This window comes from Corvus brachyrhynchos, unplaced genomic scaffold (assembly GCF_000691975.1).
Source record: "Corvus brachyrhynchos isolate BGI_N302 unplaced genomic scaffold, ASM69197v1 scaffold230, whole genome shotgun sequence".
Lineage (NCBI taxonomy): Eukaryota > Metazoa > Chordata > Aves > Passeriformes > Corvidae > Corvus > Corvus brachyrhynchos.
The window spans coordinates 697661-709727 of NW_008235744.1; positions in this window are offsets into that span (position 1 = coordinate 697661).

Sequence of the window (12067 nt, forward strand, 5' to 3'; positions counted from 1 at the left end):
TTGGAGGAATACTTTGTGTTTCTCCTCGAGCTTTATGATGATTTCTGATGACAACTTGTCTTGTGCTCAGTTCCAATAAATCATTTTATCAGTTCAAGAAGTTCCTAACCTTGTAAAAAGAAGGAGCAGTAGAAACATCCTGCAGCATGCCATGGATTTGCAACAAACATTTCACCTGGCCTACCTTCAGTACACCTTCTTTCCTAAACATTCACCTGCAGTTTGTTTTGATATCAGATTTTATTTTGCTATTTTATGGGAAGATGACTGAATTCCTTTGGGGATATCCTGGCCATGCTGAAGTCAAAAGGAACACCTTCAAAAAGCATGCAAGCTCTTGGCTTCCAGGCCATCTAGAGGACAGATGGCACTGGAAAGACTGTATGAGATGTTACTGCACAAAGATAAGAGTCACCTGAGATGCCAGTCTTCTGGACCTTCAGTTTATCCCAGCACAGTCACTCCTCTGAGCAGGCAAGCCCCTGCAGTGGCAGAGAAGGGCAATTTCCAGGTCAGAGGGTTTTGCTAAACAGCTGGAGCTAGACAGAAGCTGGGACTCCCAGACTAATTCCCAGACTTGGGACTAACCCCCCTCTGCATGGGGAAAAAGAACGAGCCATCCAGTTCATTAGCAGAAATGAAAAGAGTGGTACATGTAAATTAAAGCAGGATGGGCTGGGTCAGCAGGGATGATCTGTGGATTTACACTCCTTGATGTCAAAGGAGCTCTGCTAATTTTTAGCAACAGAGGTCCTGTCCTATTTATCTGAAAGCTCACTGCTTCTGAATTTTGCACACATTTATCTCAACTGCACATCCATGTCAAAGTGTGAATGCGTCTAAGGCAATCTCTTTACATGTACATTTATTCAATGTGCATACCTTACATAAACACACACATCAGCAGAGAAGTGACAGACTTCTAAACCTCATAATCTTATTAAGTCTTCCCAAAAAGTTATCAGGCCATTAGTGGTTTCAAAAAACACAGCACAGTCATCAGATTTAGGAAATTTAAAAGCTTTGCAGGTAATACACATCTTCTCTTTCCTCTTACTAGATCTTGAAAATCCCTCCACCCTATATTTGATCATTTGCAGCACAAAATTATGATGGCACAATGAGGACCATCATCATCATCATCATCATCATCATCATGATTTAGGTAAAAAGCACATTTATCATATCCAGCAGGCCATTGCTAAGGTCATTCTGATAAAGAAAGAAAATTGGGCCTCCACACAGGGAATACAGTGCCTGACTAATCTTTTTTCCTCTGTTGCTGTGTCAAGAGGCAGATCTTTCCAACACACAGATCCTCACTGGACTCAAAGCTATTGCAGGAAGCTTTAAATTAGATATATGGGCCATTCTGCTCAGCTCCTCTGAAGTCTTTAAGGCCTTGTGTGCCTGCCAGATTACAATTTGCCTCTGGCAAAGAAGCCACTTATTTTTGAGTCAAAACTAAAATCTGTGTATAAGAAACTAAGAACTCATTTTCTAGGTAACTATTCTGGTGATGCCTATCTTGTCAAACAAAGTCTGGAGTACCAATCAGAAAAAGAAAAGTCCAAACCAACCAATAGATGAATTCGGGGTTTCTCCTTGTTATCCATACGAGATCATTCAAAGAGAAGTCATCTTTAAATTCAGTCAGTTCAGAACATGATTTAAAATCAGCTTCAGGAGGCAGACCTGCCCTCAAGACAATTTACCAATGTTGTAGCTCTGCAATCAGATTTGTGTATTTTTTAAAAAAAAATACACCCAACCTTCCTTCTGTATAAAAGGCACAAATAAACAAATGTTAAATCTGACTAATGCTCCACTAGCTTCAACAGGCTTTGAATTCATTCTCACCATTTCCTTCAGGGAAACAGTCTAACAGTTTATAAACAAAGTACTATAAAACATAAGCACATGGAGAAAAAATATTTTCCCTTTTTCCAAGGCAGTAAACTAGCTTGGAATAATAACAGAAATGCAGCCTAAATTGTTGGTGTTCTTTATTTTTGTGTTCAGTAGTCCTGAATATTTATGGAATGTTTTAGCTAAGGATGCTGTTACTTTATAATCTCAGAGTGATTTGTTCTGACTTTGAAATTTACAGGACTTTAAAAGGTACCACTTATAAGTAAAACTATAAAAAAGACAAGACATAAACAATGCTGTTAGAGGTAATCACTAGAAAAAACTAGTTGTACTTTATTATTTTTGGAACTGTGTCTATAACCTAAATTATGGATCAGAAACCCAATGCATTAGGTACTGCACAAAACCAAAGCAAATGAAAAAGGCATTTACTTCCTCAAAGATCTTACTTTAGACAATAGACAACAGCTGTTTAAAGACAGAAGGAATTAGCATAGGAAAAGCATTTAGTTAACATCAATTAGCAGTCATCTTGGCACATAAGCAGATAAACCATTTTCTGTGTAGTCACAAGGAAATGCAAGCTCTGAAAGTCATTTCTCAAGGGCCATATCCTCAATATCCTCAAAGATGAGCTGTCATTCTGGGCTGATAAGGAAGAGTGTGTAAATACTGGGATACTGTATGAAAGGTTAGTTGAATCAGTGAGAAGACAAACCAAGAGAGACTGCAAAAATGCAACTAAGCATGTTGCATTTGATGGATTCATCCCCAGTGGTCATATGCTGAGGTGCAATAACTAAGGCAAAGCAGAGCAAGGAACCCAACAAGCATGTGTGATACATAGACAGAGAAGAAAGGTGGTCTCTTAAAGATGTTAGGCAAAATAATCAGTGAGATCTGTCATAGTCTGGCTAGAAGACATGAGCAGATGATAATCGTGTCTGCATCACACACCTGATTGACCAGAGTGGTGGCAGGAGGTACAGCAATGGAGAAAACAGCAACAAGAACAGTGTGGTTGGAAGGAAGTTTAGATGAATTTATTTATTTATACCTTTTTTGTATAACAAGGGCAGAAATGAGAAAATGAGGTATCCTAATTGAAATCAGGCATGTGCATATTCATGCCTTTAAATAAACAAGTTCAGTTCTGTGACTGGTGTTTAGGCAGTGAGGAGCTGTATTTGCCTACATAACCTAGATGATTAACTGATGCAAGTTTTTGGAAAAGGTAACTATTTTCTGTCAAAAAGAGATTGGTTATTCATCATAAGGGCAACAACAATAAACACTGAAGCACCAAGTACTTAGCCAAGGCATGCAACCTTGCAGTGAACGAGGAAAACCAAATTCACACAAGATGCCTCCTAATGTACATAATGCCACATCCATGTTTTGTGTCCAAGGGATCAGACAAGGGACAGTTTCTCATCCAATGCAATGGCATTTATCTTAAATGATACTGGCATATCTGGGCCCAGTTTCTGAACCACCCCTACGATGCCCTTTCTTAACCAGCTATAAACCATGTCAGAGAGTATAAGAGACAGTATACATTCAAGCAGATGCAACAACCATGTGGGGTGTGCTCTGACTTAAATAAAGATAGAATATATCAGATAAAGAGAAATGAATATGATTATAGCAGCAGAAATATCACAGATATTTATGTTAACAGTGTCCATTTTAATTCTACTTTCAATTCATTCCAATTATCACTTTCCTTCTGAAATTTCCTGATCTTGGTTTCTGTCTGAACATACTTTTTAAGGAAAGTTTGAGCATCAACATCTCAGCCATCCATGAGAAGTGAAATGAAGTCTTGCCATAATGAAAAAAAAAATCATTGCATCCTTGCTTTAAATAGCTCCCTAGTCAAGATGGCCACAGTTGGAGAGCCAGCATTTGGCAAGAAAATTTCTCTCAGTGGGAAGATATCTTGGCTTCTTTGAAGGAAAACTTGATTTGATTTGGTATCTTCTTTTCAGTACATACTGAAAGTTCATGATACAAGGTCTGCTGGAGAGAAATCTTGTCACTGACTTCTTTGGTTTTGTACCAAGTGCCAGTAACTGAGAAGATATTTGGTACGTGAGGCCACTTGTGTACTCTCAAACATGCACACAAAAATGTTGGTAAGTCACTGTTGTGAAACAACAGGGGTACCAAAGCTTGAAGAAAGAGGTGCTACAGCTCTTAGAAGTACTCCTGTCACCTTCCACAATCTGAAGGAGCTGTACCAGCTGAAAAAATGGCTCCATGGATGTTCAGTTACACTGAGCACTTACATTTTAAGTATTGTCTTACTTATAATCAAATGGATTTACTTTAACATGTCAGGAAACACCTGTCTGCCCAAAAATGAGCAAAGCCCCACCAATCCCCCCTCCCCTATTTTCACGTGTGGTTTTGTTGCTATTGAAGAAACCAAAACCCCTTGTATCAATTTCAGCACAGATCTTGTACACCACATTTTGGAAAATATCCCCCTTTTGAAAAAAAGTTGTAGTACCTTGAAAGCAGAGGCTCCAAAAGAAAAGCTGATATATATCTATCTATATCTATATCTCTATATCTATATCTGTATCTCTACTCTACATCTATACCTGTATCTACATCTATCTTAAACAATACTGCCATCCTCACATTTTGAACATCTCCTTGTAGTTTAAGCTTCCAACTTCTCTGTGCCTTTGGGCTTTGTCCTCTTGCATATCAACTATGCAACTGTTGCATCCAAACTGATAAGGAATGGTTACTCCCCTACATACAAATCCACTTACACTTCTACTCAAAGCTCCACTGCTGAGATTTCTGTATATGCATCTTCAATTCTGCTGTAAGCAGAAAACCATTGCAGAGCAACTACAACAGTGCTGCACGGTGTTGGGGCACGAATCACAGCATTGGAAGGGTGCCAGGAGCCAAGAGAAAACTGCCTTCCTGATGCCAATCATTTTACCTGTCAGTCTCTGAAAAGAGACATTGCTTCGATGAAATCAAGGCTTAAAAGGATGCTCAAAGCCTTGCTTGTTTCTGGAAGACAAACACAATGTAACTCCTTCCACTGTTGCTTTATTATTCCCCATCAAAACATTTTTACTTTACAGACAGGAAATTTATTGGGCAGGTTGTTCTGCCCATAAATCACTAATTTCATAAAGGAACTAAGCCCTCCTTTTTAAAAGGAACTAAGCCCTTCTTTTTAAGGGAAGAAAACACAGGAAACATGGCCTTTGGCCTGAACTTTGAGGAATAACTCCTTTTCACCATTGGATCAGTGGATGTGTCTGCCTATCCTAATCTCATACCCTGTTTCTGTGTTTGGTCTCCCTATAGTATATCCTACCTTTTACTTCCTTAGACCTCTTGGGCTGAAAAAGAATTGCTTTGAGGTGAAAAGTCACCATGATAATCTTTCCAGGGAAATATTTTTCTAATTTTCCTCACCACTTACTATCATTTACACCTTAACAAGCATTCTAGATAAAAGGTGTACTTACAAATATTTTGATAACATAAAAACATTTGGATCTAATGGGGTATAAATCAGCAAGTTTTTAGAAATCCAGATCTTGGTACAGAAACCAAGCTGCCATGCCCAGGAACAATTTCCTTACAATTAACTTAATGCTGAAATGGTGCTGCCACACTCAACCAGCAGGACAAATGTACAGTAATGTTTTTGAAATGTTAGAATGTATCAGTATTTGTTTCTGCAATGGCTTGCAATGAAATCTAGACCATGGTAGAAATTGTTATTCCTAAAAAGCACACATTAGAGCTGGGTGGGAAGGGAGAAATCAAATGCACTGCTTCCCTTTCAGCAGCATACTAAAATCAGTGGCATGGAAGTACTGGAGCTAAGCTCTATATTAACAGGCTATCCATCAGGTCATAATCAACAGCTTGAATGGAATACACAAATGTGGAGTTCAGGATGTGAACACACACTGGTCTCACAGACACTGTACTATAAAAATTCAAACATGATCTTACCAATGAGTACTTAACTACCATAAAAGGCAATTTAAAATATACACCCCAGACTTGCAGTTCCACAGGAACACAATGCTCAGAAACCAAGGTATTGCAACCAAAGCGTCAGACCTACAACCACTGCATGAAATTTAGATTTTGCTGATGACAAAACCAAGCACCTATCTAGTCAGAAGTGCAGCTATGTATTTACATTGAAGATGCCCAAAATGCACTTTTCCTGAGAAGATCAATGATAAAAATCTGTGTGTCTCTGAACAGAGGAGTGTCTAGTGTAGGAGCTGATGTGCTGTGAGGGACACGTGTTAGATACTCTCTGCTGAGATAAGATGAGGGACAGGAGGAGATTGGGGTGGGTAAGGAGGAACTGGAGCAGTTCCAGTTTTACTCAGTGTGGTTCCTTTTTTCTCTCACATACATATGCACGAACAGGGACAATAACCAACCTTGTCTGGTAGGAAAACAAGGCCTATCAGGAACATTTATATCACAGGTCCAGACAAAGCCTGCAGATGCAGTCTGCCACAGGAAGGGTTTACTGTCCATACTACAGCCTGTCATTGTAAGTGACTGTATAGATACTCCACAGTGATAAATTAACTAAAAGACAATCAGCCATGCTTAGGATGCTTAATTTCAGAGATACATTATCATGGTTGTAAAATGCTCCTGAACATAAAGCTCAGAACTGGTCTGTGCCTTAAGGCACTTCTACTCTGCTTGAGCCCTACCTAACTAAGACACCAAAATGTACTTTGTGACAGTCCAGATCAGTTAATATTTCTGTGCTAGTCAATCCTTGATTTTAAGGCTGGCAGCACTGGATTTTCAATTCTTTTTAATGAAGAGTCAGGACTGTGGTAAACTGAGAAACTGTTGGCATGATCTTTTATAAACATTATGAGAGCAGCCATTTGCCTGCCCAGGTTTGCTCTGATGCCTGTTAATCTGTGTGATTGTGCTCAGAATCAAAGAAACTGGAACAGCAAATATATAAAGGAAAGGTTAAAAAAGTAATGACAGCTACAGCTACCTCTGAGGAGGGAGAAATAACCACAGTTGGTTTTCTTCAAGCTGCAATCCTCCAGAGATCAAGCCTGGACAGAAACCTGACATCTTCAGAGGCCCAAGAAGGGAGAGGGATTTTTCAAGGCATGTCAGAAAAATCAAAGGACATGTTAATGAAACAGCCAGCATTTTGGAAAAGCTGAACACCAGAAGGTAGAAGTATGTTGTGGGCTGAACAGGCCTCTGCAGAGGGATCTGCACAGGCCGGATTGATGGGCTGAGGCCAACAGTATGAGGTTCAACAAGGCCAAATGACAGGTCCTGCACTTGCGTCACAACAACCCCATGGGTCTAGAGAGCGAGTCCTATGTGGAACAGCTGAGGGAGCTGGAGTTGTTCAGCCTGGAGAAAAGGAGGCTCAGAGGCGACCTTATTGCTCTCTACAACTGCCTGAAAGGAGGTTGTAACCACACAGGGGTCAGGCTCTTCTCTCAGGCAACAAGTGACAGGACAAGAGGAAATGGATTCAAGCTGTACCAGAGGAAGTTCAGGTTAGACATCTGCGAGAATTTTTTCACTGAAAGGGTGGGTAAACATTGGAATGGGCTGCCCAGGGCATCACCATCTTTGGAAGTGTTTGAGGAATGACTGGATGTGGCACTTAGTGGTTTAGACATGGTGGTGTTTAGACATGGTCAAAGGTTGGAATCGATGATCTTGGAGGTCTTTTCCAACCTTAATGATTCTATGATTCTAAGAGTAATATAATATAGTTCCTAATTTCACAAATAGCATTGCAGCTAGCAATTGTCCCTAATAATTTGTATCTGCAGCATGCCCATGCAGATGAGGAGGCTAAAATAGCAACAGAGATTTGAAAAACAAGAAAGGCATTCTATTTTACATTCATAGAATAAAGAAAAATACCCATAATTAGTACTGGACACTATCTTGATGGGCAGCTTGGAAGTCTCTGATGAATATAACCTGTTAAGGCTATGCCACAGACTAAATTATTAAAAGACTGCCATTTGCTAAAATAATTCTTTAAGTGTATGCTAGCTCCAGACTGTATCATGAGAAAGTCATCCACTTAAAAGAATGGAGTTTTCTATGACTTCTGCCTAACAAAATTTTGATTGAAATCTAAAGTGTCAGCACTGAGAACACAGGGTTGACATAACAAATGCCATAGCCAATTTGAACAATTACAAGCCCAAATCTGCCATCATTTACATATACATGTGATTCCAGCTGGTGAGCTCAAATTATGTATGCACAACCAACAGAGAACACTTTTTTATATATCTCCAAGTTTCATCACAAAAAATACAATGGATATTCAAGTCAACAGCATTTAAGCAAAACAAAAGATGCTTTAAGGAATATGCTGATCATCCTTCTCCGTGTATCTGTCCCACATACATCGAGTTTGATAGTGATGTATGGTTTTATATGCAAACTTGCACTGTAAATACAAAATGAATGCAAAAGGATGCACTAAGGATGTGAAATGCAGCAACAAGTCAACAATTTTTTGTATCTCAGCTGTTGTATTGCTGTTGGTTTTGTTACTGCTCTCCTCTATGTGTACCCAGCTCAAACTGGTGACACCAAGGCTTCCCAAAAGGGAGCATGACTTGTGCAAGTCTCTTCTGTGTCCAAAACAGAACAAAATCATTCTTGAATATGAATGATTCATCCTGGAATCTGAAACAATCAAAGATGAAGATGATCTGATGTGTTTCTCCTTCCAAGCGGGAGATGGAGGAAGTTATGTTTACTCTCTTCCTTGAGCCAGCTTTGTCCATATGAAGTCTGACAGTCCAATGACAGAACTTAAGCAGCAAGGCAGCTTCTGGTGTGGCTGCTTATTCCACCATAGTTCTCTACAGCCACAGAAATATCAATCACACCTGTAAACAGCACCACGACCACTGCACGATCAGTAAAACAGTAGCAGCTCAAACAGCATGTAAAATAAGATAACACTGGCCTCCAAATATCAGGAGCTTTCAAAGTATAATCCCTGAATCTTTACAGATCAATGATTTGCATTTCAGACGTCCACAATGGTTAACTGAGAAAAGCAAGTGTCCTGCAACCAAGAGATGCCTGCATCCCCAGAGGAAAAAGAAAACAGGTGACCACAGATCAAACACTTTGAAAGGGTCTAACTTGCTCAATTCACAGGGCCAAGAAGGGAAAAAGGCACTAAGATAAAATGGTCTCTTGGAATTTACGTGACAACAATGTGAGGAAGTTTGTTGCTTTGCTTCACACATTATTTCTTTGACATATTCTTCTCTAGGTAGAGTTGTTAATGCTATCTGTGGCTCATCTACAAGTGCCTTCCACTAACTTAGCTGAGAGATCACAACCCTTTCAAAATGAAATGTCTAAACTCATGAAAAAGATTGATCCAAACAACATTCATATTTCTTGTTTAGGACTTCTTCAGGCTGAACAAACTCAACTCTTCTTAGGAGAGATGCTCCAGCCCTCTGATGATCTTTGTGGCCCTCCTCTGGACTCACTCCAAAAAGATCTGGTCTATTTAATAAAAAAACCCCCGAAATAAAACAAAACAAAATGTGAAAGGGGAGCTCTCTTTTACTAATAAGAACATACAGTTTGAAGCTATGTTTTGATTCAAATAATAAATTCCAACTTCAGTAGCTCACTTAAAATGGATCACTGCATTTGTGCTTTCTTATGAAAAAGTGTAAATCAGCCAAACAAGTGTAGCACACATTTATCTGCAAAACCAAGGCATACGTGAGCTGATCCTTTCTGAGACCCAGTGTCCAAGTCTAGCAAGATGAACCAGATGCAATACACTATTCTTCCATTTATGTTACATCCTTCTTTCATTACTTTTATTGAACACTGAGTGTCTCAGCTCCACAGACTTGAAGTATAACTGGTCTCCACTTGCTGATCAGCTTATTCTCAAGAAATGGACAAACAAGCCATGGCCAAAAAATTACCATCCATCTCAAAGAGAAGGTTTGGAGCAGAACACAGAACAGAAAACAGTAAAATAGAATGTGACCCTGATTTGCTATGCTACAGCACATCATTTGCTAGCATACCTAGATATATATATTGAGAATAAATGGTGCGTTTGACCTTACTGACAGCAGCACTGGAGGGAATCCTGTGTTGTTTCAGAGCTGGTAAACCTGTATGTATCATCACTGGAGAGCAATCTGTCCTTATTTTTCTTAAAAAACAACCACCCCAAGTCCCTACAACATTAAAAGCAAGTTAACAATTTTTTTTTTTTCATAGCATTGTTATTTTAAAACACTATGTGTTTGTACATATATGTTGACACTTTCTGGAGAGGAAATGGACTTGCTTGACACCATGAGGGTAAATTAAGTTTATGGATGTATAAATACAAACCAGAAATTACTATGTTTATGGTGTGATATAATAAAGGAAATCAACGTTTCATGATTCATGATGAATAAATTTACTGAACTACACTTTTTAACTTACGGGTACACACATTAACCCACGAAAAAAAATTATTCCTTAGCACTATAATTTTTTTGAAGTGAAATCTCAGAAGCACCCACTCCTGTAACCACATAATTTCTGAAGCTGCAAGGCTGGGGAGCTTAAACAGCAGCAAAAGGCAGATAGAGACAAGACTGAGAGATTTTCACCCTTTTGAGTCAACAAGAGAGTGTTCCAGCTGACATATGCAGCCTCTGCTTGCCCTTTGTCATGTCTGTGTTTCACCTCAAAAACTGTCAGTGACTTGTCAGAATCAATCAGAAAAGCTAATGCAATTCTGCAATGATGTACAAGTTTGGACAGCATGACATCAAATTTCTGGTAGTGTGTGTCAAGTACCATATGAAAACAGATGTCCTCATTACTCCACTGCTTTGGTACAAAAGAGTACATCTTACCTTTTTGACCCGTATCTGGCAATTGGGGGATTACAATAAAGGACAGCCAGCGATTACAGCCTCTAGCCATTACTCTTATCATATAAATCGAATTCTAATCCTCTTTATCTTCTGGCAAAAGAAGTTTACTTTAGCAGGTACAGTTTTCCTACTGGATGCTGCTTTACGTTCCAAAGACTTTGAAGTCAGACTGTCAGTGCTTCAATGACCTGACAAAACCCATCATCTTGCTTAATGCAACACAGGGGTTCAGAGTTGCAGTCAATAACTGCTCCAGTTTGACCAGAAAAACCAAAGCCTGTTACTGAAGGGTTGTGCAGCTCCTGGATGAAGCTGGAGCTTGGAGCATGATTAGGGACCTGAGATGCAGCCTCAACAGAGGTTTATATACATTGCTGTCCTTTCCTACAGCCAAAGTGCTTGCTCCTAATATGTTCCATGGTTCCCAAGTGTCATAGCTGCAGGTGAAGCATGGAAAAGCACATATGGATTAAATTTTTTTCAAAATATAGCTGGTATTCTAACTGCGCGTTTTTAATTATCTTATATGATGAACAGCACTTCTCCAAAAACCTTCCCTTTCATTAAACCAGGACATACAAAACCCAACTGCTGCTACACTTCTCCTTTTTGATACCGCCACCAAGCTCTACTGATGCTGCATCAGACAAGAGAGCATTTTTTTCAAGAAGGAAGTAAGTGAGGGTGCCAGAAGACTTCAACTGCCGAGGACCCTTTTGCCCAATGTGTAACTGCTGAAACTGGTAAAATTCCCAGATGAATCCAAGGCAAAGCATGGATACAGGTGCCCATCCTTCAGAGCATCTTTGTGAAAACAACCTTCAGACTCTCCAATTCCATTAGCAGGGGAATTAAAGGAACTCTATAGCCTGAGGTATATTAGAAAGCAAAAGAAACTTGATATAAAACTGATTTAAATGTAAAAATAATAAATTCCTACCACATGTAATCAGAGGGAGAGGAATAATTTTATCTCATGAGGAAAATGCAAGCACACCTCCCTGTACAAGGTAATACCTCGGAACAGACTCATAATTAGACGCCTTAGGAAGGAGAACCATTCCCCCTGCTTAGAGCAAGCTCTGTAATCTGAAACTTGCCCGAGAATTCCCTTTGTGCTAACCAGGAACAGCAAAGTGAGTCTCTGAATTACTCTGTTTGCTGGTTGTGCCTCTCTCACATTCAGTGGGTTCTTTGGGGTGTCCAGGCTGCTCTTACTTAGGGTATCTGTACAGTCA